Raw genomic sequence first — 26,405 nt, 5'->3', positions numbered from 1 at the left:
CCACATAGATGTGTGCTCTCCAAATTCTAAGGCTTAAGGTGGGCTTAAAAACCGTCTTGTCAGGGTGCCTAGGTGGTTGGGTCAGGTGAGCGTCTGACTTGATTCAGCGCAGGTCATGATCTGCTGGTTGTGGAATCCGGTCCCGTGGCGGACTCCACACTGGGCTCTGTCTGCTTGGCATTCTCTCTCTCCATCTCCTTCCGCCCCTTCCCTCCCTGCCCGCACCCCCCCTCCACTCTTGCGCATGCACACTCTCTTTCAGTTAATTAATTTTAAAAAGAGAAACCATCTTGTCCGGGCCTCACCATTTTAGAAATGGGTAAACTGAGACACAGGACGGTTGGCTCCATGGTCTCATAGTGTGCTATGGCAGGGCCAGGTCTTCTGACTCCTCATGATGTCAGTAGTCATAGAGACGTGCTGCCAATCTTCTAACGAAGGTTCAGTGAATGAAGGAATATGTTAATTTCCTTTTTAAAGAAACTTCTTTAAAAACCACTCATTCAGGAAGGCCGCATAGGGTCATCTACTTCATTTACTTACATACTAGCCTTTGGTCACCCCAGGGACATTCCGTCAGGGTGATAGGAAAGGGGGGATAGTTTATAAGGACAAATCGATTAGTGTCCTCAGAGAGACTTTCAGGAATCTGGGTTTCGAGGCATTTTGGCCATTGTACAGAAAGTCTTCAACATCAGCATTGGTTGAAAACATGGACTTTCTTACCGTGATGTGTTACCTACTCAAGGTGCAGATGGCCTGATAGGGAAACTTCAGCCTGATGCTAAGATACAAGTCATCACAACATTTTGACACCTGCCAAAAGAGTGTCTCGACTCTTACTTTCCTCTCCAAGGTGTAAAGGATGAGTCATATCTCCCTTTTTTGGGTATAGGTCCATCAGTGTCTTGCCAGCCATGGAGAATGGCTTAGAAACCCATTTATCAGAATCTGCAATGTGTTTCACATTTGGTTTCCTGTGTGTTGTGGAGGAAAAACCTGCAAAGAACAACGAGGAGGGATTCCAGTGAAATGCGGGCTCTGCTTTGCTCTAGCTGGTGTGAGAGGCTGTGTAACTCTAAGAATACCGGTAGTGGTATCTATCTACATTCTAAGAATTTAGGGAGGCGAGGTTTGTACAGAATTAAATCACCCCGTCATATCTGTGAGGCTTCCCGCAGAACGAAGGCAAAAATAAACCTAAACAAACAAAACAGGAACATGTCTGAATACAGGGAGATGCACGCTTCTCAAACAGTAAAGGTTTTGAGTTGGCCCTTGAATATTTCACTGGAGACCTACTTGCTTAAAAAGATGCTTTTTTCTCTCTCTCTCTTTGGTAGTGTTCTTTTGTTAATTGTTTTGCTTTTGGTTCTCACTATCATTTTTAACCCATGTGTAGTTGGAAATGTCAGGGTTTTCTTGATAGAAAGTGGAGGGAGGATAAGATTCGGTCTTATCTCACCACGGAAGATTCCAGATGGGCCTAGCTGGACGTGCATGTGTGTTTCTACATGTGTATGTGTTTGTGTGTCTGTGTGTGTCTGTATTGTATCTCCATATCTGTGTGTGTGTGTGTGTGTGTCTCAGTACATCTGTGTGTGTGTTTCTGTGGCTGTGTGTGTCTCTACATGTGTGTATGTATATGCTTGTGTCTGTGTGTGTGTCTATGAGTGTGTGTGTGTGTGTGTACGCAGGTACGCAGCATTGTCAGGCTAAACCTTCCTTCAGCGTCATGCTTCCCTTTTCCTCATCCCGAAACCACTTTGCTTTGTTATTAAAGCAAAGAGAACCACTTTCTCACAAACTCAAGACCAGGAAACCTGAAGAGCTCAAATAAAATCTACCTCATGACCCAATATTAAAAAACAGAAATTTTCCATGGAAAAAGCCCCGCACCAGACCGAGGAAGGCAGACAAGACTTGAGTCTTTTGCTTGCTGGCACTTCTTTGTTAACCCCCTGCAAAGAGGGCCGGCTCACAGACTCCACATTTTGGTTCTCCGTATCTGCCCGATAGTGGTTTTTCATTTGAATTTAAAATAGTCAGTGATCCTTGGAGAAGGATGAAGAAGCTAGGTTGACTATTACGTTATCTTATGAAAGCTCGCCTCCCCCTCCCCCCCTTCCCCCTCCCCCCCGCCGCTTCCCTCCCTCCTCTCCATGACTCGGCCTGTTGTTTGCTCTGATTTACCAGATGTGAGCCAGCACAAGGCCCACTCTGGAGGGGACAGCCACCTCCCAGGCACTGTTCCTCCCTCCCAGGCAGCCGCCCCTGAGGAACTTTGTGGAAAATGAAGGAGTAGTTCAGCATTCAGTGGCATCTTGCCCGTTTGGAGCAGGACAGACTATAGCAGCACATGCTGATGGGGACAGCCCCCAGAGAGGGGTTCTCCCCATGTGACAGACCCCGGGCTAAATGCTTACCTGACCCCTCTGAGCCCTAAAAACCCGCTGGCAGGTATGAGAATTGTTCGTCATTTTCGGACAAGGAAACCGAAGCTCCGAAAAGTGAATGATCTGTCAATAGGGATACAGTTCGGAAGGGACGGGTTGGGCCTTGGGCTAGACTGGCCTCCGAAGGCCACACTGTTGGCCTCCGCAGCCGCCCCAGAAGAAGCCAAACCCTTTCATACCCGGTAGACTCGATTTCACCTATGAATTTGGTCGCCGCGTGTCACCAAACCAAAATGTTCTTCCCTGTCTGGGGAAAAAAAAGTTACTTTCCCTCACTGGGTGTTGATCATCATCCAATTTTCTATTCTAAGAAAGAACAACCTGTGAAGGAGATAGATTCAAAAAAGGATTGGGTTTTATCGTGAAGTACAGCCCAGGAGATAGGGTTGAGATGCTCAAGTTTGGGGATTTGTATAAATGATTATATGTTTATTTTAATGATGAAGAGGAAATGGAGGTTAAAATGTGAATTCAGAAATCTGAGAAATGTAACTTTTTAGCCAAAAAAAGGAGCCCATAGCTGTGATGCATCCAGGGGTGGGAACACCAGGCTCCTGTCTGCCCAGCCTTCTGGAAGGCGGTTCACATTCTCTCCTGTGTGGTAAAGGCCCCGTGCGCTTCTTGCTGCCTGGCTTGACTAAGCGTGTTTACTGCGTGTGATGCTCAGCTTCTCATTAATTTTCCACGGACTCGCTTGGCTTTGATCTTTTCATTTCAAGGCCCAAAAAGACCATATGGAGGGAGAAAGGTTCACGTTGTATCTTCTCCAATGTGTGTCGTTTGACCCCAATGATGCCTTTTAATCAGAGAAAAGGTTTTAGTAACCAAGTGACTAAATTAAACCACTACCCTTCCCCCGCCTCCTTTACCGAAACTTAATTAGTATTGACTCTTGGCTAAATCCCATTTCCAAACCTGCAGAAACGAACTTTTTCTGTAGCTGAACCTGTTAAAGTTACGTATTTGAAATATTTTGAAGCCTAAGAGAATAGTGTTTAAACAAGTTACGCATTGATTTCCTCTTACCCTGAATTATTTCTCGCCTGATTTTCCTGAGGTTGTTCCTGAAACATTCTTTGTGGTTCACTGAACACAAAAAACAAACCATGTACCAGGTTGGGTGAGTCTGGAGGGATAAGGGAAACATGGCAATTGTTCCCAAGGAACGTACGTCTCGTCAAGGAAATGAGACACTTCCAACAAATCGCCATCAGGTAAAATCGAAAATTGTCAAGTGCTATAATTTTAATGTTGATTACTACCTACCTAAAAGCTGGTTGAATTACAGTTTTATTGAATGCTAACGAATTATTACTCCCCTCCTGCACAGAATTTTTAAAACCCTTTGCTTTCCCAAGCTTATAATTATGGTGACCACATTTTCCGTACCCAAAATTAAGACACATGGTCTGACAAAGGATTCTTGTGCCCCTCCTGGGTGTGAGACCACCCATAGCTGCATTTTTTTTTTTTTAAGCAGGCTTTCATAGGCAGGCTCTATAAAAATAGAAGTTTGTTAAATAGGCATGATTCTAGACTTTTCATTAAAAGCGACCATACAAACAGTTATTTTATTTTGTATCTGAATCCACATGTTATATCCTAAAGCACTATTTTATAGCTGAAGGGTATGTGTTAGCCTATTCATAAGAACACACTGCTGGATCGAGTAATAATACCAGCCATTATCCAGGTGTAATAAAAAGGTCCCCAGCGGTCTGCTCCAGGTCTTTAATTTCCCTTTTGAAGGTAGAACTCCTTATTTTACTTTCAAGGTTCCACGTTTTTGAAACTTGCAAATGATTCCCATCGAGGCATGCCCGATGTGAGCAATTGGGAGCAATGCTTCTTGAAACGAGGCTAGAGGAGTGGATTGTTTGTCCTGGTGTTCGCCCGCTGTTCTCATCGGCGGTTTCGATACACGTAATTTTGCACAGCAGCGAGGCCGTGTGGGTGGGTACCAGCCCGGGCCGCCATCGTCCCAGGCACTGCGAGTTTTGAACTTCTAGAGATAAATTAGGTCAGTGTAGGTCATTGAAACTTGGTGAAACCGAAGTGTGTTTGAGCACGTATTAAATGACTTTCCCAAAAAGCCCCACAACCTGTCAGTGGCCCGGCCAACTCCCGATGCCCAGGTTTCTGACCAGCCGTGGGTTCCTGCTTCGCTGGGGATCATTGCTGATCCGTGAGTCTTTGGGTCCGGACTTTTCCCATAAATGCTCTGCGGCTGAAGGATATAGTTGAAGCTCTCTTTAATAGAGGATTTGAGCCTTTATTCAGTAAGATGGCTGCATGTCTAAGTTGATTATCTGAATGCATGTCCGAATACATCTCTTCTCTCAAAAATACGGGCAAGTCAGCGATGAAGATGATTTCTCGTTCACGTTCAACCTCATGTCACTATAACCTCCCATTCATTTATTCAGTGCCTCTTGATTGAGCCTGTGCTCTCATGCGGGCATCTGTCTGGGTCCTGTAGCTACAGCTTTGAACAGACAGACATTCTAGTCCTTTTGTGGCATATATGGCACTGGATGATGTGTATAAATGTATCCAAAAGATTAAAACACTTTGCTTGCTCTAAGTTGGGATGACCCTGGGCGCAGAAAGCCAAAGCAAAAGTGAACTGACATTTTTTTGGATGTCTGCAGCTTTGTCGTGTGCTGGGCTGGATGCCTGTGAAAGATGAATATGATTATCACTGCTCTTTACAGATGGGGAACCAAGGCTTGGGAATGTAATCAGTCTTGTTCAAGGTCACGCTAGCAAGGAAATAAATCTACTCTGGTGTCTTCAGGACCGTTCTAGATGTGGTCATATGCATTTAGAACTGTGTATTTGCTATATGGCCACATCTTGGAAAAATAAGTTGACACACATTTTTGCCCATGTTAATAATCGAGATCAAGAAATGTCATGTCAGGGGGTGCCTGGGTGGCTCAGTTGGTTAAACGTCTGCCTTCGGCTCAGGTCATGATCCTGGGTGCCAGGATCGAGGCCCGAGTCGGGCTTCCTGCTCTGCGGGGAGACTGCTTTTCCCTCTCCCTCTGCCCCACCACCCCACCACTCGTGTATTTGCTGTCAGTCACTCACTCACTCAATAAGTCAATCTTAAAAAGAGAGAAAGATCATGTCACTGGACTCACCTGAAATGTCACTTGAGACTAAGCTGTAAGTCCAAGTTCCCTTCACCATTTATATCAGTTGGTTGACGTTTCTGAACCACCGTATGCACTCTAGTACGCATTCACTCTAGTACTCTCAACTTTCATAACAAGTATCTTCCACAGACACCTCCCCCCAGATCAGCCATTTGATGACCACAATAACATGTGCTTCTCGGATAACACATGACCTTTCATTTGGCTCAGAGCTTAGTGGTTGACTTTGCTAAAAATAGGTCTTTAATGGTTGAGTGTGACATTCATCATGGGGTACCGGTACTCGGGAGTTTCTCTCTTTGTATCATGAAACGGGCCCATGATAGCTGCCAAATTACTGAGCCTCATTTCTTGGATGAGACACATTAAGCGTGTCAAGGATAGTTCCCTGCATTTTGGTCCCCAGAAGTAGTGAACAGGGAAGTGTGGCAACTGCCAGTGTTTGGGGACCCTATCCTTTTGGTGTATCTGAACACAGAGGCTAGACCGGGGTGGGATTTCAGGGTCAAGGAGCGAGAGGCTGGATTAGGTCTGGAAGCTGGGACTTGGTTGAGGGGTGAAGAGAGAGGTCTTTTGTTGACTTGGATCTTGACCGAACGAGGGTTGATGTAATGGCACGTGCTGTGGTTGTGGTGTCGTGCTGACGCCATTGCAAGAACCCAGCGGCCATCAGGGCTCCCCAGAGCCTCGCTGCTGGTTCGGGGGGTGTCGGCTGCTTCGGGTCCTCTCCTCCCCACAGACTTTGGTCACCTCTCTAGTTTGGGGACTTTGTGGAAGGGGTGTATGTCGGTTTATCTATCACCCAAAATACTTCCCATCATCCTTGGGCCACCATCCAACTTACAGCTCTTGAACTCATCTGTGCACACCTGTCCTTGGCTCACCGGCCACACGGGCTGAATCCCTGATCCTGTGGCCCAGCCAGCTCACCCCTCTCTCAGGTCCTTCCACTACCTGTGACCTCTCCCTGGATCGCACTCCTCCTGATGGTCACAGTGCCCCTCTTTCTGGCCTTTCAAATGTTGAAATGTCACTTCCTCGCAGAAGCTCCCCCTGATTCACCCAGACCTTCCCTCTCTTGTCACCCCACTTCCGTTCGCCGAGTATTTTCATATTACGCAGTCAGTGTTTTACGTGTATGTTTTTGAGCTCCAAGAAAGCAGGGGCCATGCCTGTCTTATTTGCCACAACATCCCCAGCCCCTAGAGCACGGAGCATGTAGTAGTTGAATGGACAGTTGTCAAGTGAAGGAAGGAGGCACCCAGATTGCAGGTGACTTAAATGTCACAACTATACTTTCAGGTGATTTTTCAACATTGCAAAAGAAAAACTAGTTCTTCTTTTTCTTCTTCTTTTTTTTTTATTTTCATTTCCCATTTCACCTCGATATTTAGCAATTTCTGATTGGTCAGTGATTAGTTAATTACACGGGAACAGCCTGTCCTCAGGGGACCCAAGCCCACTGCTGTTTTAACTTTCGCAAACGAACTGTCCTAAAACCTTACTCTCTGGTACCGATTTCAGAATCTCTACTTAATGCATCAGAAACCTGCAGGGCTTCTCCCAAATTCCAAGGCTGACTTCATTTCTTCAGAAAGCAGCCGCTGTGCACGGGTACCCGCAGCAAGTGATTTCACAGAAACCTGCTTCAGATGCTTACAGAGAGTTTGATGTATTTCACACACACGAAAAGCACTTTTTCATTTGAGTAAGTTAGTGACGCTCTTGAATACAAATGACCTGTTTCTGAATATACCGGAATCTCACTAAAATTTTTCTGGCTAGAAAGTCGAATTCAGTGGAAGAGTGGCCTGTCACAGACAGATCAAGGGGATTTATGGTTACTAAAATAAAGATTCTCAAAGTGGTTTCATTTTCTGGGGGCAGCCCCATCGTTTCTCGAGCTCAGACGCCGTTGCCAGGGACTTGACCTTCAGAAGGAGAATCCTGCCCAAGGGGTTGGTGGTCATGGTCCTGCTGTCTGAAAGTGGGAAGTGGGCTTCACTCAGGCCCGCAAGAATGTTGGTGTTTGGCTTCAGATACTTTATGGAACATGTTTGTACTTGGGTGGGGGGAGTCTTGTTAATTTGGGGAGAAAATGTAGATTGAGTTTCAAAAACCTGATATTTGGAAAACTTTCTGAAAAAATGTCTTTTCATATATTCGGGTGTCTCGGCATTAGCGAATCAAAGAGAATACACTGCGGCGTAGCGTCTTGCCGGCAAGCTCTACATTCCAAACCAATTACTTTTTTGGTCTAACCTCAGTGATGCAGCTGTTAAGCGGGACATCGTTCTTCAGGGCGTGTATGACAGAGCTGGGTTGGACTCTGAGTAGGGTAATAGTCTTGTTCACATTTTTTATCTTGGGAGGGGAGCATCTCTTCTTGTGCTCAGTTTGAGAGCAAGAGTGACGTCAAGACTTAAGTACGGTTAGTTCTCTAGTTAGCCGAAAGAAGAGAGGGGTGTCCTGCTTAATTCAACTTTCTGTTCCACCCGGAGGTATCCCAAAGACCACTTCTCTATGGCCAGTGTTTATTGAACTCAAATAGGTCAAACTATATGTGACACCAAAACCATACCAAACACCTGTTCATCTCTTTCAATGGTCAGAAGATATTTCTGGGGGCGCCTGGGTGGCTCAGTGGGTTAAGCCGCTGCCTTCGGCTCAGGTCATGATCTCGGGATCCTGGGATCGAGTCCCGCATCGGGCTCTCTGCTTGCCAGGGAGCCTGCTTCCTCCTCTCTCTCTCTCTGCCTGCCTCTCTGCCTACTTGTGATCTCTCTCTGTCAAATAAATAAATAAAATCTTTAAAAAAAAAAAAAAAAGATATTTCTGGATCTCACCAAGCCTCGGGTTATCAAGGGAAACAGCAGTTATTAGGATTTGGGGGCCAATAGAAGCCTGGCCTGTTACTGCTGGCTGAAAGGGGCACTTGTGTTGCCCTTGGGGAGAGTTGGGGTGGGGGCTGGGAGAGTGGAAAATGGCGGGGAGAGGCTTTGCTATCTTCATCACCGTCACCAGAGGTGAAGGACGGCCATTTTCCACGTCTCCTCAGGTAATCTGTGAGGCTTTTATTGGGTTTATAAATACTTACAAATAGACCCTAAAGTGATATAATGTCTGTGAAGTACCCAGTGCTGAGACTAACACACGGAGAAACCTTGAGAAGTGCAAGGTAACTTAGATGCGTTTGCCTGTGATTTGGTTTGATTTATTGTAGCTTTTTTCTTTTGGGGGCCGGAGAGCTCTTCCTGGCCTCCTTCTTGGCTGGAAAGACGTAGATACCTAAGCTAGGAGGAGAACCTTCTTGACCTCCAGCGTTGTTTACATTTCCAAAGGAAGCATCTACGGATGAGAAAAGTAATAGACTATCATGAAGTAAGGGTAAATATAAAAGGGTAAATATTTAAATCAGTTAAGATTATGACCTCAGGTTGTACCTTCTTCTCTGGGGCATGTCTAGAAAGAGAGAGAATTAAGAGAAGCAAGTGTAAAACAGAGTTTGGGGGGTTCCCCCCCTCACACACACACCATTAAAGGAAGGTATAATCTCATGAATTTTTGGAGGGCAATTTTGACCTCAGTTTTGAAAATACTCAGCAATTTCACTTCCAGTGTTTTTTTTCCCTATATATATGAAAGACATCCATCATAGCATTGTTTGACCCTGTTTTTGTGGCAGAAGCATAAAACAAACTAACTGGGGAAGAAAAAGAAATATGTGTGTAGAGGGCTGGCTAAATGATGGTCAATTGATATTATGAAATTAAATACGGCTATCAAAAAACATGATAGATGTTCATAAAGTCAGGTAGAAAGATGTCTGAGATCACGGTAGAGTAAAAAAGTTGAAGTCTGCATGGAGAGTACGATTTCACAGATGAGAAAAAAAATTAGATGGATATATATACATGCACATACATAGATTTTTCTGCAAAAATATAAAAATACTGTTTTAGTAATATAATATAATTGGATAATTATGGAGTATTAAAAATTAAGATTAATAATTATGACCTAAAGTAATACAAAAGAAGATCATTGACATACGCATATTGTTTATAGTAAAATGGGTATTATTAAAATGCTTAAAAGTTGTCAGTCTTAAGTATGTTAGCTACTTTCTGGTTTGCATTATAATTTATTTCTTCAGCCCTTATGCATATCACATAAACAATTAAACTTTAGTCCAGCTTAGAGTCATTCATAATTTCCAAATTGATGTTTTTATTGTTCAACCAATGGTGTCAAAGACAATGGTGATCACACTGGTCAGTATTACTGAACTAGGTGCTAAGCACTTATATTTTCTCTAAACCTCACGATATCCTGAGAGATGGTGAAGAGGTGGAGACTATACCCACTGACTTAAGTAACTTGCCAACGGTGTGTAGCCAGAAGTATGGGAGCTAGCTCTCATCGACGGCCTACCGCCAAAGACCATGCTACTTCCATATGCCGTTCTGAGGTATGGCACTGGTGAATTAATTTCTCAAAGTCTGTTTTGTTGTTGAAACAGATAAATTTGAAAAAATATGTAACAGAACACATGCTTTGTTTGCTATTTTCTTGCTTTCTAGCACATTCCATTCACCATTGTTATTACTTATTCTGTGCTTCACATTTGTCTGAACTCTGAACATATAACTATGAAGCTAATGGAAACTTCCCAAGCCCGTTTGATTCTGCTGATATTTCCATAGTGGAAATGCCAGCCCTGCGTTAGCGGGGCCAAGTGGAGCCCTCCATCTGAACGCTGCTCCTGCCTTCAGGGTTGGACCTGATTCAGATTTGAACGCCATACCGTGGTTTCTTTTCTTGAGATAAAGAACAAAGAAAAATTTTGAAAAAGCAAAAGCTGCTTTTGAAACACTCAAGTAATGTAATTTTTCTTAGCTGAACTAATTTTAGGCTTGGCCTGGTTTTGATTTACGAGATTGCCGCAGTTCCATCGGGAACACGCAGGGTGGCTGCAGACACGTCACAGACACAGTCAGAGGAAGGCTTTCCCGGGGTGCCTGGTGGCTCTTGGTTTCGTGGCTCAGGTCATGATCTCAGGGTCATAATATCAAGCCCTACGTTGGGCTCCGTGCTCAGCAGGTGGTCTGCTTGGGATTCCCTCTCTCTCCCCCCGCCAAATAAAAATAAATAAAATCTTTAAAAGAGGGACCAAAAAAGCCCCTTCGAAGCCTCCATCTCCCTTCCTTGCTTTTCTGCCCCCCTTATCCATTCTTCCATTCAACCCTTCCCTGAGACCTGGTCTTCAGGTGATCCTGCAACGTTCTAAGGTCAGTGGGGGTGGGCAGAGCTATGGGACTGTGCCTGCCAAATAGGGAATCCAGTCCAGTCTTAGGAAAATGTTTTTTAAACTCAGTCCTACAGGAAAAATAATAAAATTGCCCAGTTACCTGTAAAGAGAGAACAGAATGTGCAGAAGCCCGGAGGTAAAAGAGAATGCAGCATCTGTGAAGCTGCGAGTCTCCAAGGGCCTGACCTTGTCTTTTGAATGAGGATATTGACTACAGATTAGTTCCTTGACCTGGTTCAAGGCCCATAATATCAGGGTACAGAACCTCCTAGAATAAGTGGTTTTGTTTCTAAACATCCTTCCAACACCGCTGCTTCTGAGGCTGTTTAGGACTCCTGTCTCTCGTGGCTGGTCCTACCTGTGTCATCTTCCTAAATTCATCCTGGCAGATGACACAGCTGGGCAAGGGCAAAACCTTAGGGGACGCCTGTGGAAGGGAAGAACTGCTGGTTCCTGGACAGGAACAGTCAGCATAACATCCTTCTCCTTATCTTTTTTGAAGATTTATGTATTTATTTGAGAGAGAGAGAGAGAACACAGGTTCACATGCGTGTGAGTGGGTGGAAGGGGCAGAGTGAGAATATCTCCAGCAGACTCTCACTGAGCTAGGAGCCCGTGGGGCTCAATCTCACGACACTGAGCTCATGACCTGAACGGAAACCAAGAGTCGGACCCTCAACCGACTGAGTCACCCAGGCGCCCCATATGTCCTGTTTTTTAAAACAAGGAAATGCTTAAGGCTGACGTTTCTGTTTTCAATAATGAAGATGGGTATTCACATGAGGGCACGACAAAAGGAAACAGAATACCCCAGCCTTAGAGGCTAAGCATTTGGGCTATTTTTATGTGTCACCAACAGAAACATCAAATGACAACTCTTGTTTCATTTCTCTTTATGCATTGGACACTAAGGCCTGCTTCTAAATCTTAAGTTCTGTTAACCCCTCACAATGCACAAACCTAGTTTTGCAGTTTGTACACACCAGAATTTGGGGCTCTTGTCTGTCCTCCAGCCAGTTAAGGAAGCCTTTCTCCACATTCTTTTCCTTACTCTGCCTTATCATCTAAATTTATTTTTTGCCCATGAATATGAAAACTGAAAAGATGAAGACCACATTTGAACATGTATGTGTGCCAATGTGCTCATTAACCTGAAAAAACAAGAATCATATGTATATTGAACTTCAGAAAGTCCACTGAGTGAAAAAGGCAATTGTACTTGAGGTTTTAAAATGACAGATCTATTCCAGTTCAAAGTCAGTTATACATTGAATGGTGAAGGATAAGAAATAACACATGTTGTGGGGGGGGTGGGGCTGGGTGGCTCAGTGGGTTAAGCCTCTGCCTTCGTCTTGGGTCATGATCCCAGGGTCCTGGGATCGAGCCCCGCATTGGGCTCTTTGCTCAGCAGGAGAGCCTGCTTCCTCCTCTCTCTCTGTCTGCTGCTCTGCCTACTTGTGATCTCTCTGTCAAAATAAAATAAATTTTAAAAATCTTAAAAAAAAAGAAATAATACATGTTTACTATTCAGGGACAAGAGTGGTCATATCATGTACAAAATGAATTTAGTTAAAAAAAGAACCAGCAAAATGTGATTCTTCTAATTGTCAGCAGATTTCCACTAATTATAAGTTAAATGTAGTCAGTAAATCCCTTAGATAAAAAAGCTAGTTGAAAACTGAGAATCCTGTAGTAAATATGAAGTCTTTTTGGATATATTAGTCACATGTATGTAATAAAGACAATAAATCGACATAAGCAAAGTTATGATGAAATGTGTATAAAGCACTTTGAACTCCACAGAAGTAAGCAAAATATAAATAGATAGCGTGCTCAGGCGGAGAGAAAATCAAATGCTATTTTAGCTCTTGGTCTAGTGGTGATTTATTATTCAGGCTCGGCAGCTGAGTCAATGTTTATATGGTGTTTTATATTAACTGAGACAAAAAGGGTCTGTACACATCAGCGTCTCGGATAGATCACTGAGTGAGCAACAGAAATGGCACCCAATGGCCACTCCCTGACGAGCCAGGGATATATGACGTTTTCAGTATTCATCCTAAAAATTGAAGATGTTCTGACGATTTTGTCTGATAACAAATAAGACTTGAAGAGAGGCAGTAGAGCAAATATATTGGTAGAAGCCAGGGACATGGTCAATATTCCAAAGCAGGACCCAGACTGCCTGGATCCAGATCCCCGCTGTGTTGACCTTGGGCAAGTCACTTCTCTGGGCCTTCCTTGTTTCTTCATCAGTAAGTGGGATCAGTAGTGGCCCCCACCTCCTGCGCTTGTGGCGGCAGTGAAATGAGCGTTAGCGGTGAGACAGTGAGCATCGCGTGCGATGCAGAACGAGCAGAAGCTGTTCTTTCTCCGGCTGCGCGCGCGTTTCACGACCATCTCTCGAGCGCCTCCCTTGTTCCCACCCTGCTCAGCCTCGTCCGTACCTTATGAAGTTACAAACGACGGCTAAGTCTATCTGACTTCAAGACCCCACCTTTTCTCGCAACAGACAGAGCAGCTTTTTCTTAGAACACGTCTCACAGAAAGCCTTCTGAGATTCCTTCCGCCCAGTTCTGGCTCACTCCTTTATCGGCGTGGCCTGCGTCTTTCTTTGTGCCACTGACAGTGTTTGGTTTATTTCTTTGAGAGCAGGCATCTCTCAGACTCCTTCTGGGCAACCCTTCTGGCTGAAACTCAGTCTGATCCTAGTAGAATCAGGGATGGTTGAAGGAATAAACACCAGAATTTACGGCTGCTGTGAAATTTCCCACGGAGCTAAGAGGTAGAACGGATGCTCGCTTCTCCTTGCCCGTGAAAATTATGCACAGCCTCCAAGCCCTGTGAAACTCTGGTCGTTTCTGAATCTAGTCTTCGCTCCAGAAAAGTATCTAAATTCAAGAAGTAGCCATGAAAGGTCTTCTACAGTGTGTTGGGCTACCTGCATGGGAAGACTGAGAGTGGGACTCCAAGAGACTTGTGAAGTGTGACTTTTGGGACTCACCACGTACGGGGTGTGAACCTCATCTTGGTTTTTCAAAGATTGGGTGGGTCCATTCCCTAAAGACAGATCCGTCTCTCAGGGCCTGACTCCCATTAGTGCCCCCCACCCCCCCCCCGCCCGGTGTTCACACCCCCGTGCCAGCATATTGATTTGTAAGCAGACACGTGTGCTTACCTGCCCCAGCCCCTGGTTTCTCTGTGGGTAGATTTTCTTGGGAAGTCAGGTGACCTGAGGTCACGTGTTGAGCCCAGAGTCTGAACAAAGGAAGCTAGGAGACTGCGTTGGTGGTCGAGGGAATGGCACCAAGATGATGTCACACACTTATTCCTAAGAGAAGGAGAAAGGTTGGCGGGAACACTGCCAATGGTGGCCTTTCCAGCTGACGGAACAGCAGCTGACAAGCCTCTGTTCTGATTGGTGTAGTCATCCCTGAATGCATCATTGAGATGTAGTCACACCTTTCAGGATCCTGTCCATTCTGTTTCTTTAAGGTGCCTTTCTCTTTCCTGCGTCAGCTGCCCCATGTCTGTGCCAGTGTAAACCTGGAACGGTGCCTATGAGAGGGGCAGGGCCCTGCAGCCCATGCTTCACGGTGCACCCCCCTCAAAAGAAGCTCCAAGTCAGTCGATAACAGAGGAGCAGAGTTGTTCTTGCTAAAACAAGTCGCACCGCTTCAAGTACACAAGAGACGGGAAAGAGAAGAGAGCAGGGAGCCTCTCCAGCGCATGTTTACTGTTCCCACTGCGGGACTACAGCTGTCCGTGCCGAGATCTCAGGCACGCTTCTGGGGCCCCCCACCCACGCAGAGGGCGACCAGGGTATCCTCCTCTGAAGTCCTGCTGCGCACGTGGCCACCCGCACGCCACCCCTTGTCCTCCGTCACCTTTCCCGAGTTGGTTTAACTCTTGACGCCTTTGGAAACCCTCTCATTGAGAAGCTGCCCCAAATCTCCGAGGTACCCACAGGCACAGCTGAGCGGGTGGCCAAGCGCGGGGCCCCGTCTGCAGCTGTCTCTCAGGAGGAACAGCTGTGCTAAGCCAAGTGAGTGACGCCTCTGTCCCTTGCCATCTCCGTGCACCCACCTCGACGCGGCACAGGCACAGCCCACAGGGAGCCTTCTGGGATCTGGGACGGGTCCCCGGACACGAGCTCCGCCAGAGGCCCACTTTCCTCACCTGGGGAGCCGGGGGAGCAGACACACCAGCTCTGCTCTGCTCTTCCTCATTCCTGGCCCAGAGCCAAGCACAGGGGCGTCCCAAGGGGTCTTTTCTGGCTCTCTCTGGTGGCTTGCACTCGGGGTGCCCTTACCCCGTCTGCACCCTGATCTGCCGGCTGGGCGTGCTCCCCGTAGAAAGTTCTGCGTGTTAACCTTTCTCAGAGTTTCCTTGTCTGTGGCTAGGAGTGGGTTTAAACTCCACCTTCAGTATGACACGCATTTGCTCCTTCAGTGGTGACCTCCATGCACCAGGCTTGGTGCCAAGAGCTGGGGATACAGTGTGTGCTTTCCACAGCCGTCCCCTGACTTCTGTGGGGTGCGGAAGCCTCAGCTGTTTGTGTAATGCTCCGTCTCCAGCCAGCTCGTCGCCGGTGGGCCACAGTCCATGTTGTGCGCACTGTGCTTTGCAGTGAGTTGCTCTTGTCCTCAGGCGAATGCCCAAGGTAGGAACATGGGGTTTGGTAACAGTCTGAAAGACCGCCTTAAGGAGAGTGGTGCAAAGCAGGGCTTGGTGTAAAAGTTTCCATCCTCTGCCACACGTGTGTGTGTGTGTGTGTGTGTGTGTGTGTGATGAAACCAGGGAGCTGGTTTGCAGAATGGACCAGTAAGGCTAGTTTTAAGGTCTCCTTTCTGGTATGGGGCTCACCAGGAGAGCAGGATGGGCGCAGGCACCCCTTGTTTCAAGGGGGCTAAGATGCAGGCGGCTGTGGTTGCTGCTCTCTTTCTCTGTGCCCAACTTGTGGCCGTCACCTGGTCCCCAGCGGAGACCAGCCAGGCCACACTTTGCCCGTTGAGGTGTCAGGATCCTCACTCCCTGTGCTCCGTGTGCCTCCAGGATATCCGGGTATCATCTCAGCTAATATGAGGGTCACTGGAGGCTGCCTCGTGTTTCTTCACAGCGCCTTTCTTTATGACAGCGGGCGTGTGGTCAACCACCTTCTCGGCCCGGGTGTGTCCAGGTGACATTCCTGGTTCTGCGGGCTGCATCCGGCGGGCCTCAAGGAAGTAGGTCTCCGCGATCCTAGCTGCTCACGAGCATCACGCAGGAGAGTTTGTCTGCTTATTTATTTATTAAAGATTTATTTCTTTACCTGAGAGAGAAAAAGAGCGCACAGAGAGGGAGAGAAGCAGACTCCCTGATGAGCCGCTGAGCGAGGAGCCCGGCATGGGTCTGGATCCCACGACCCTGAGATCACACCCTGAGCTGAAATCAAGAGTCGGATGCTTCTCCAGCCGGGCAACCCCGGCACCCCTCTCGGATGGCCCGGAGTGTTTAAAAATCCTGATGTCCAGGCCACATCCCAAACCAGGTCCACCAGCCGCTCAGCAGGTGACCCTCAGAACCTTCTGAGTGACGTCACCACGTAGACTGAGACTGAGCATAGCTTCTCTGAAGAAAGGAGAAACGGTGACGGCAAAGCAAGACAAGGGAGAAGGACGGAATCAGGAAGAAGGGGAGCGACTAAGGCTGCCGGGGTGCGGTGGGGCCGGTGGTAGAGCCAGCAAGTCCCGCCTCCCTCCAGCTCCCCTGCAGGACAGCCACGTGCCCGCCCAGCCCCTGGGGGGTGAACGTGCAAAACGGAGGCAGCTCTGGGATTCAGTCGTGCGAGAACACTTCTGGGCTTTCCCGCTTACTGACCGTGCATCCCTGGACACAGTTCACGTGACCCTCTCTGAGCTGCTGAGTCCTTATTAGTGGAACAGGGATGCTCGGTCCCACCGAGGGGGCTGTGTTGTGGGTTTGCTGGAATGACGTGAAGTTGGGCGCATGCCAGGCTGTCGGCGATAATAGCTTGATAATGCAATTAGAAGAAATTTATATTTCTGTTTTGATAAAAGTTCACCAGCTCTTCTCATCAGTGACTTCTCTCCGCTCTCCTAAAAGGCAAGGGTTCTGCAGTTCTTGGTTTAGGAGGGCTGACGATAAGTACAGAGGCCTGGGCTCATGCAGGAGCCAGTCTGTATTTTTACCAGGTCCCTGGGTGATTCTGATACAGCCCACGCCAAGGGCCTTTCTGTAAGGGAAAGCCAAGTCCTCGCCTTCTCTACAAGGAGGCCCAGGACATGCTCTGTACCTGAGCCTCACCGTCTCCCACCTCCTAGTTTCCCGAAACTTCTAGTGATGTCTGTGAACTTCTGCCGCACCCCAACACGGAAAACGGGTTGCGAGGCATGTTGGGGCCCGCAGCCTCACAGCAGGGTAATTCCACCTTTATTTACAAGTCAAACTGAGATGAACTCTAAAACTGGCAGCCTCCAAATTAGTAACCTCCAGCCAAAGGAGGCAAAAATCTCTTCATTTCTGACTAGGAGGCAAAAATGAGTGTGTCTCTCCCTTTTGATACCAAGCCTTCAGTCATCAGCTATGAGAGTGCAAAACGAAACCAAGCACCCCCCGGCGTTAATATTTATCTTTAAGGGCACGAGAAGCCTCTTGGACCAGTGACTCGAAGAATCTGTGCATTGACAAGTTTCCATGGGCATCATGAGAGGGCTGATCCGTGGAGCCCACCAGGACCCTCGGTGGCTTTCCTGCTCATTGCTTTGTTGTAACTGTAATAGGAAAAGAGGTGTCTCCCCATGGAAGCAGCTTCTCTAGGGGCCCTGCTCCGAAGACCCGGCCCTCTCGGAAGGGCTGGAGAGGCAGGGAGCACTGGCGATGGAGCCCCAGTGCAGGAAGGGGGTCTGCTGAGTATTAGTGGGAGCTCCTTGTGCTCCTCATGGCAACATCAATCCCTGTGGCTTCTTGGAGGCGGATCCGCCTAGCCATTGACTTAGCTGGTGGAGAGCGATCATTCACAGGGCTCTGGCTGGCCTGGGAAAGGGGAAAACACCGAGGAGACTGAGCCCAGACGGGGCAGGCAGGCAGCCCTCTCCCACCTCCTCCCTCCAGGGGAATGAACGCCACTGCCCGCCAGAGGAGCCCTGTAAGCACAAGGCCGCTGGCCCGAGCTCTCACTTCCATTCCACAAAGGGAAAGAGGTGATTCCCACTGCAGTTTTTGCTTGAGGACGAGAATTCCAAGCAACACCAAGGGCTTCTGTTTGGGGGAGGAATTTCAGTCGCCCTCTGTCCCCCTGCTCTTCGCAATTGGGCGAGCGACTTTATACGTGATGTTCATCTTCATGCTGCTGAAAGTCATGTTCCATAACCTGTCAGGGGCTGGAGAAATACCTGCTGGGACTCTTCAGGGTATTTGGAAGGGAGAGGAAAGGAGAAAAGGGAAATGAAGGCAGGAGAGTTGCAGCAAAGGAAGGGTTTTTTAAATTGTGTCAAAACTCGTGCTTGCTTGGTAGACAACATAGACAGCCCGCCATAGGCTTCTTTAACTGGGGACCCTGGAGTTCTTCCATGAATGAAGGGGGACATTAAACATTCATCAGAATACCTTTGTGATATGTGTCAAAAGTTCATTGAGTGCCAGGTTCCATTCAAAACACCACACACGTGAGCTGGTGTCATCTTCATAAGAACCCGAAGCTGTGACATAGGCACTTAGTGCTCTCAGAAAGAGGACGAGCCCACGATGACCATCTCATGACTTGAATCAAAAGATTTCTTTCTTTAAGCAAGGAGTATTTCTTCGATGTCAGCATCCATCTGAAGAGCAGTGGGAATATTCAGGCCTGGAAATGGCCTAGGATCTTGGCTGAGATGCACTCCCTCCCTTAGGTGGAGCGGGAGCCTCTGTCCCGCACCCCAACGGGTAGCTCTCTGGGACAAGCCCATGGGATGAGAACTTCTTCGGTGTGGCCCATCATTCCTTGTTTTACAAATGGAGCAGGAGAGGAAGCGGGGAGGGAACCCCATAGATGTAGCCGGCTCGGCCGCTTCTAAAGATTTGGAACCAGATGAGAGTGTCAGTGTCTCTGGGGGTATTCAGAGCTGTCTTCCTGAAGGCGGGGTGTCCTGTGTAGTCTGAGAATCTGGCAAGGGTGCCAAGCCAGGGAGCTTTCTGGCAGCCTCTCTCAGACTCTCTGGTCTTTCCTGTCCATGCCTTGAGAGCTCACATTCTTTTTCTTCGCCCCACCAACGCCAGCAACTTGCTGAGCACCTCCCTGGCCCTCGGGAAATGTTCAGCCGTGGGTGGACCATTCGTCCTCACTCTCCACTGCAGAATCTTTGTGTGTCGAGGGCAGAAAAGTAGGTAAAAAAAAAAAGGCTGCTTCCTTGGCACCCATGCCGTGCCTTGGGAAACCTGCTCCAGGATTCCCACGCAGGCTCAAGAGTGAAAGCAGAGAACGAGCCAGAAGATCCTTGCCGCTTTATTTTATTCTTATTTTTAAGTTGCGAACTGGTACTTTTCCATTCATTTTAATTGAGTCAAGGCCCGTGACTTTTGCGATCCCCAAATCCTCCGTAAATTCACGGCAACTGGCTTTTCCCACCCCCCACTCAAACCCCACTCCCTTGCCTGCCTGGGAACCTGCCCTTTAAATTTGACATGGCTAGGATTTTAATCTCTCCTCAAAGGCACAGTGACAATTTCACAACAAAGCAGAGAGGTTGGGTGGTGGGTGTGTAGGGGGGGTTGTTTTCTGCTCCCATTAAGAGAGCAACTGTTCTGTCTTTGTCTCGTGGGGCCAGCTTTTGGCACCAGACCGGGGAGACCTCAAACTTGGTGTTGCAACATCCATCAGACCCAAGTGTGTCTGGGATCCTTGAAGGTGAACTGCAGCTGTTTGGATAAAATTCTAAAATCTTGTTTGTGAGATTCTCGGGCCTTGTTTTACAATCGTTCTTCTTGGCAGAGAGACCAGGAAGTTTTACTTTCCCAGGATCCCAGGCAGGTAATTGTTTTCCCAAACTGCATTTTAATCTCAGATGGAAATGGACATTTTTCATTCTGAGAACCTTCACCCACATCTCTAAACTGTTTTCATTCACCCTGTGTGTTGGGAGAAGCCAGACAAATCCGAGACTCAATTACAGAATGTTCCCCACCCCTAAAGTGCCCCTAGATGCATTTCCATCTCTGGTTATAATTTAGGGACATTTACATTTCCTTTTTAAAGATTTATTTATTTGAGAGAAAGAGAGAGCACGAGCAGGAGGGGTGGACGGAGAGGGAGAGAGAATCTGGAGCGGACTCCCTGCTGAGCACAGAGCCTGGCAAGGGGCTTGAACCCAGGACCCTGAGATCAGGACCTGAGCCAGGCACCCCAGGGCCATTTATATTTCTAAACAACAGTTAGGAGCCTTTTAGTCTCTTGGAATCTTGGAGTGCTTTCCTATTAGTTGGCTGCCCATGTCCAGCAGGCGGGTGATCTCCTAAGGATGAGAATTGGCAAACTCGGTTACTCAGGGCCATTTTTAAGCAGAACTACTAACTAGCTGGTAGTTTAGGCCATAGCCGGGTACCTTCGTGGCCCCCAGTCTCCCACTGATTTACCCTGAGGCCCCTTGCATAGAGGACCTAGGCCAGAACTAGAGCCCCAGAGCCCCCAGTTCTCTTCCCACCCCGCCAGCACATGGGACTGTCCGCTCAGAGACGTGGCTAATGATGTCGAGCGGTGTGCACATGCCCGTGACGCTGGCTCAGTGGTGCTGTTCTTTGGAGAAGGACGGGTGAGTTAATTTTCCACTCTTGTCTCTTCCTGGAGGTAGGGAGAGCGTGTGACAGGGGTGCCCACCAGCCCCTCCATGGTCAGCTGTCCGTCTGCGCACACACAGGTCGGCTTGGGAGCTGGACTCCTTGGACACGTCCTACGCCCCACTTCTCCAGCCCCCCACCCCCCGCCACCGTGAGCCACTGCCATGTCGTACCAGGGCTCTGTTTTGTGAGGGTCATTAAAAACCTAAAAGCCAAAACCCTTCATGGGGAACAAGCTGAACTTGCCATAGTGTCTTTGTTGCTCCTCCCCAGAGAGCCACCCGTCAAGCCTGGTGCTAGGTTCTCTGACACTGGAGAGGTCGAAATCCAGTTTGAAATGTGAGCAAAGATTCCAGGCCAAGGCTGCCTTCAGCGGGCGGCAGGGGCGGTGGATGACAGAGGTGCTGTGAGGAAGGCTTGCGGGGCCGCGTGGAACCTGTCCGTGCTCTCCTAGGTGGGCTACTGAGGAAAGCAGGGAGGAGGCAGACAGAGCTTTCTAGGCTGGGGGGACAGCATGGAGGTGGAGGGCCCAGGGTGGGTGCTCAGAGGATGGCAAGGGGACCTTCTGCCATACTGCCACGGAGGGGCCGCTCTGCCTGGGTCGCTCTGCCTGCTGTCACATGCCCCAGGTTAGCTGTTTGGGATTTTTTTTGGTCAAGTGTTCATTGCTAGTCTTCACTTTTGGAGAGGCAGGCTGGTAGAGGAGAATTAGATGGGCTAGACAAAGGAACAGCTGAATACTTAGCACTACTCCTGCCCTTAGGAAAGGCGTCTTTGGTACCCAAGTCTGAGTGTTCCTGTCCTTGGACATACCTATCACTCACTCATTCCCTTATAACTCATCCATTCTTTATTTCACATATTCATTCACTCATTCAGTCAATCAACAAACATTTCCTGAGCAAGTGCTTCCTCACGCTGGGCACTGCGAGGCAGACAAATTCCTGTTATGAGTCAACAGCAGGAAGGTTCTAGAAACCTGGTCCCCAGGGGCCTGACCCCCACCATGGGTCCCCTAAACCTCCCTCACATACTCAGTGTGGGTCTCTGGTGTCCAGAAGGTGTGAAGAAAGGGTGAGAGACAGAGCCACTTTTCTCAGGCTGAGTCTCATCATTATGCAAAACTCTGGTTAGCCTGCAAGCGATTGTATGGCCAGCTTCTCTCAACACTCTATTTCGTTCCCGCCACTGCCCCCCACCCTCAGAAAGGAATATCCCGTCAGCGGACCATGCAGAATGCTGACAGGAGCGCCCTGAATGGCTCGTCTGGGAAGGTTCACAACCAAACGGCCGTGTCCATAGTTGGAGCCGAGATCATTTTTTAGCTTTACCTTTGCCTGAACGTACCATCCCCAACTGTCACCTCCCTTCCCATCATCCTAAGTCACATCTCTGGTATGAGTGCTTCCCACGTCTCAGGCTCTGAGGATCCTGGCGAAGCTGGTGCCACTGACAGCCCCAGGTCACTCTGCTCTGAGAGGTGCGAGACCCACAGAAAGGTGGAGAGCAGGGCTCACCTGTCCTGTGGGCTCTGAAGGTGGGTGTACGTCGGTAGACTGCGGACTATCCCAGTAGCTTCGTTGTCCCCTGTGGCCTGAGCTCCAGGCAAGCTAGCCTCCCCCGCCCCCACCTGCAGAGTGGGAGGAGGGAGAGCAAGGGTCCTAGGATCTGCTTGGAATCTCATCTCTAGTGTTCTGTTGACCAGCCGGTTCTGGCCGCCTCTCAGCCTCTCCGGGCGCAGCTTCCTCACCTTCGAGCTGTTTCTTGAACCCATGGGCAACACAGGTTTCTTGAGCCCATTGGCAACACAGGTTTAGCACCGTTAGGGACATCAGAGAAACGAACCAGGGCTGAAATTCACCTGGGATGGCTCCGCACCTCTGTGTGTGTTGTTTACAGCCAGCCCGAGTCGGCTCTCATTGGCCCGGTGCACCCCGTGCTGGCTCTTAAATACTTCGAATGTGACTCCTGGAAGTAATTTGTGTGAAAGAGTTTGCAGACAGAATGGCACACCGTTAGCTCATTTCACCGTGGCGTTCGAGTAGCTGCCTTTCCCAAGTCAGACTTAGAATACATTCCCTCTATACAGTTTTTCATCAGCTGACAAATGAAGAATCTTCAAATTAGCTTATATCCTTCGCAGCTCAACGAAGGAGAATGACTGCGACTTTGAAGCTTAGGCCTTCTCACCCAGCATTTTCTGGGAGTGCTGATGACTTGGCTTCCTGAGGTTCTGGGGAAGGAAATGTACTTGAGCCTTGGAAAGTGTCCGAAGGACCACTCATGGTGGCCTTTTGATTTGAGGAAGGTGACTTCAGACATAATATGGCAGAATTCTATAGAATGTCAAGGTCTCCCTTAACTTGGATCTGTGGCTCAGTGTGACCTCTTCTGTGAAATGGCAGGCAATAAGCATTTTTAAAAGGGGGTATGCTCTGTGGTTCTTAACAGAATTCCACAATATAAAATGTGTGTGTATATAATCAATATTCATATCTATATCTTTGAGAATTAAAGTTATGTGCCTTCTCCCCAGAAAAATTCATAGACACAGGAAATTTAGCCTGGAAATTTAAGGAAAAAATGGATTCCCCAAAGCTGAAATTTCCTAGTAAAGGATTTCTGTTATCCATGGGAGAAAACCCTGGTCTAATGTCCTTTTCTTTGCTAAGATTCTTACTATGTTTTTATTCACTCAAAAAGAAACTGCAAATCAAATTTTATCATAGTCAATATTCTACAATAAATATTTCTTTATAAGCACCACTCTCTGAAATTTTCCTGCTCCATTTGTCAAGACTGTACCCAGTGAAAAAAGATCTGGTACAAAAAAGCAGTTTCATTTAATTATTATAGTTCATAGTAACAGGGCTTGATATATAAAAGGGAAAATTATTATATGGATGTGTATTAATTTATTTCAAAGCTTAACTCCAAAACAAGTAAATGTTTTTTCACTCCTCACTTGTACAGGGTGGAGATGGACTTTTTTCTTTCAATTTGTTTTTCCATGTCTATTTAGAGCAACCAAAATAGGAAAACTACTACACAGGTCCTAACATTCACTTCCTCCACCCTCTTTCTGTACTCTGTCCCAGGTCTGATGAATATAACTTTTAAAACATGTCATTTATTTTTATTTTTATTTTAGTCTAAATGTCCCTTCAGAAACACCACGGGAAAATATTTTTAGCTTCACTAAGAAAACAAACATGTTTAAACAAATAACACCCAAAACGTCCAGGTGGAATTAGTGTTTTCGGAGTTCGCGGGTTTTAACGGGGAGCCCAGTAAGATACAGGCTGCGACAGAATTTTTCTCGATCCTAGGTGTGCCCTTTCTTTCAGGAGTAAAAACGAAGGGAAGAGCTAATCACAGTTTTTACACCGGAACCAATCTTTTTGTTGGTGGAGGATTCCCTCCGGCGTGGGGCTGGGGACTGGGCCTTCTCTCCCTGAACACCAGAGAGGCAGAGAGGAAGCAAAATGTAATGTGCCTCCCTAGAGCTCTGCAAGGGTAAGTGAAGGTCATAAACAACAATTCAAAAGAAAAGTAGGGCCCAGGTGCCCAAGGTATGAATCGCCAACATCAAGCACATACTGTCCCAGGCGCCATGCCTGCCCTTCTCTGTAGTACTGTGCCCCTTTTAAAACCCAGGTTCCTAGAAGATGCCTCGTCTGCTTGGTTTTGATCGGCTCTGTGATTTATTCCTTCTTGATGGTAATGCTAATAGCTAACAGAGTACTTCACGTGTTCCGTGTACCACTTTAAACATGTTACATGTAATGACTCACTTAACCCTCATAAGGACTGAATGAAGTATGTCCTGTCCTTATCCCCACTTTCTAGATGAAGAAACTGAGTCACAGTGACACATTTAGCACCTTGCCCAAGATGACAGACCTAGTTTGTGCCTGAGCCAGGATCAGCCCCGTGTTCATGCTCTCAGCCACCATACCAGGCTTCCCCTCTGGAGACTATTATCATAATACGGCCATTGATTATATGGGTTTACATTGAAAAAGGTGAAAGAATATAAAAGAGATAATCTCTGTTCTCTGCAAAGATAAAATTTAAAAGAGGATTGAAATTACCTCAGTGGTGTCCACTGGTGTCTATCCTGAAAAGAAAACGCAGCTCCTGTCTGTGTTAAATTTGGAAAACAAGGGCTAGTTGCTGCTGACAGCTCCAGAGAAGCCCGCCCGGAATCAGCTAGGGAGTAAATGTCACTAGACTTTATTGGGTGCCTGCCTAGGCCTGTAGACCCGTGAAGCCCTTGTCAGACTTTAAGAATCCAAGAAGGCAAACCAGAACCTCAGAATCGGGCCTCTTGACTCTGCTCGTTGGCCAATAAGCAGCTCTAATCAAAGACAGTTAAGCCTGCTCAGTGTGTATGAAATGGTGTTTACGTCCTGCTGTTTGGCCTGGGTTCTAGTAGAGAACGCGCAGTGACCACTGGTCGGCAGAGTTTCCAGATAACATCCTCAGATTTACCTTTCCTCTTCCCACCGATGTGCAGAGCTCCCCCTGCCCCCTCCAGAAAGCCTTGTCCTTCCACGGGGACTTTTCACTCAACAGAACATGAGGGAACTTTTGGAAATTTATGCTACAGAGGCCAAATTCACCAGTGAGAGGAGCTGTTTACATTTCCCTCCAATTGGAAACAGATCAGAAGCTTTAGGGCATTAGAAAATGCAAGCTACATAACAAAATTCTGAGTTCAAGCATTTCATGGATTTTTGGCTCTTGATGTCAGTTATGGATGATTATAACCCTGGTGTGATTCTCAGTGCGGAGCTGGCAGTCTTTCTCAGAACGGCAGCCAGCTGCAACAATGACCTCTAAGACCATGGAAATGTACCCTTCGGGGCCGCCATTCCTCACCTCAGCTTCTGGCCTGGGCAGCCAGGCCCAGCACTGGAAGGGTAACAGCTGCTCAGGGTCCAAAGAGACTCACGGGTTCTTGGCAGCAAGGGAAACAAGGATGTCCAGGAGCCCTTGAAAAGTCCTCTGCTTGGCTCTGCTGCCTCTAGGCAAGACCACCCAACCACCCCAGCCAGATGAGAACAATCCTGTTTTAGGACCCGCAGAGAGCGAACTGCAAACTCCCTTCGTCAACTTTTACTTAGGCAGAATGATCTTTGCTAGCTTGGCTGTCCCGGCAGCAAGAAGAGGAACCTGTCTTAGAAAGTTGTGTGATCTAAAATGTTCCACAGATAGATGCTAGACAGATAGATGGACAGATAGACAGAGAGATAGAGGGAGGCAATAGACAAATAGATGGTGGGTGAAGAAAGGAAATGAAGGAGAGAAAGAGGGAGACAGACAGACAGAGAGAAGGTAATTGTGAAAGAGAATCAAACCCAGAGCAGTGGGACCAGGAGAAACATTTAGTACAGAATCAAGTGCCAGAGGAGCCCACTACAACCCATGTGAAACAGACCCGCCTTCACGCTCCTGGGGCGTCTTCCATGGTCCTCGACCACACCTGACTGGATCGCAGCGTGGGAATTCGTTAGCTGTTGGTCTCCCTGGCTGGAGTGAGAGCGTCGTGAGGCAAGGACCGTGTCGTATTCTCGTGTGTCCTCTTAGCGTCTAGCTTGGTGTCTCGACCGTGGAAGCGCGGGGGGGGGGGGGGGGGGGGGGGGGGGGGGGGGGGGGGGG

General features: G+C 47.7%; 1 protein-coding gene and 1 long non-coding RNA gene across 3 annotated transcripts in view; one reads left to right on the top strand and one right to left on the bottom strand.

The window, feature by feature from the left end:
- The window catches only part of BCL2 (BCL2 apoptosis regulator), a 165,770-nt gene that overhangs the window by 100,634 nt on the left and 38,731 nt on the right, over positions 1–26,405 (top strand). The gene's annotated exons all lie outside the window — the stretch shown is intronic.
- LOC132023973 (uncharacterized) lies at positions 8,833–15,323 on the bottom strand. Of its 2 annotated transcripts, none has more exons than XR_009406114.1 (3): positions 15,108–15,323; positions 14,107–14,259; positions 8,833–8,965 (listed from the first exon to the last, which is right to left on the bottom strand). It is a non-coding gene; the product is annotated as an uncharacterized LOC132023973 (long non-coding RNA). The 2 variants fall into 2 exon arrangements; XR_009406115.1 differs by lacking the exon at positions 8,833–8,965 and adding an exon at positions 12,737–13,869.

The sequence above is a fragment of the Mustela nigripes genome, chromosome 8 (genome assembly GCF_022355385.1).
Source record: "Mustela nigripes isolate SB6536 chromosome 8, MUSNIG.SB6536, whole genome shotgun sequence".
Classification (NCBI taxonomy): Eukaryota; Metazoa; Chordata; class Mammalia; order Carnivora; family Mustelidae; genus Mustela; species Mustela nigripes.
Note: the sequence above shows the minus strand (reverse complement) of the source record. Positions and strands in the feature narration are given on the sequence as shown.